This window comes from Nannochloropsis gaditana (genome assembly GCF_000240725.1).
Source record: "Nannochloropsis gaditana CCMP526 unplaced genomic scaffold scaffold242, whole genome shotgun sequence".
In the NCBI taxonomy this organism is placed as follows: Eukaryota; class Eustigmatophyceae; order Eustigmatales; family Monodopsidaceae; genus Microchloropsis; species Microchloropsis gaditana.
The window spans coordinates 23720-23977 of NW_005803711.1; positions in this window are offsets into that span (position 1 = coordinate 23720).

Genomic DNA, 258 nt, shown 5'->3' on the forward strand with positions numbered 1-258 from the left:
CCCACGACCCTGGCCCTTATCACCTTTGTCGTCTTGTTTCCCTTTCTCTTTTTCTTCCCCTTCCTTTTTTTCTTTCCCTTTGTGTACGTCGTTTGCTTTCGCCGCAGCTTCCGGGTATTCATGGGGCGTCTGGACGACTTGGTAGAAGGCCGCAGCTTTCCCTTCACGCTGGAGCTCCGAGACCCGCTGGGAAACAGCTTCATCTCCTTCCAAGGCGACAGGTACGGGGGGAGGGAGGGAGGGAGGGAGGGAAGGAGG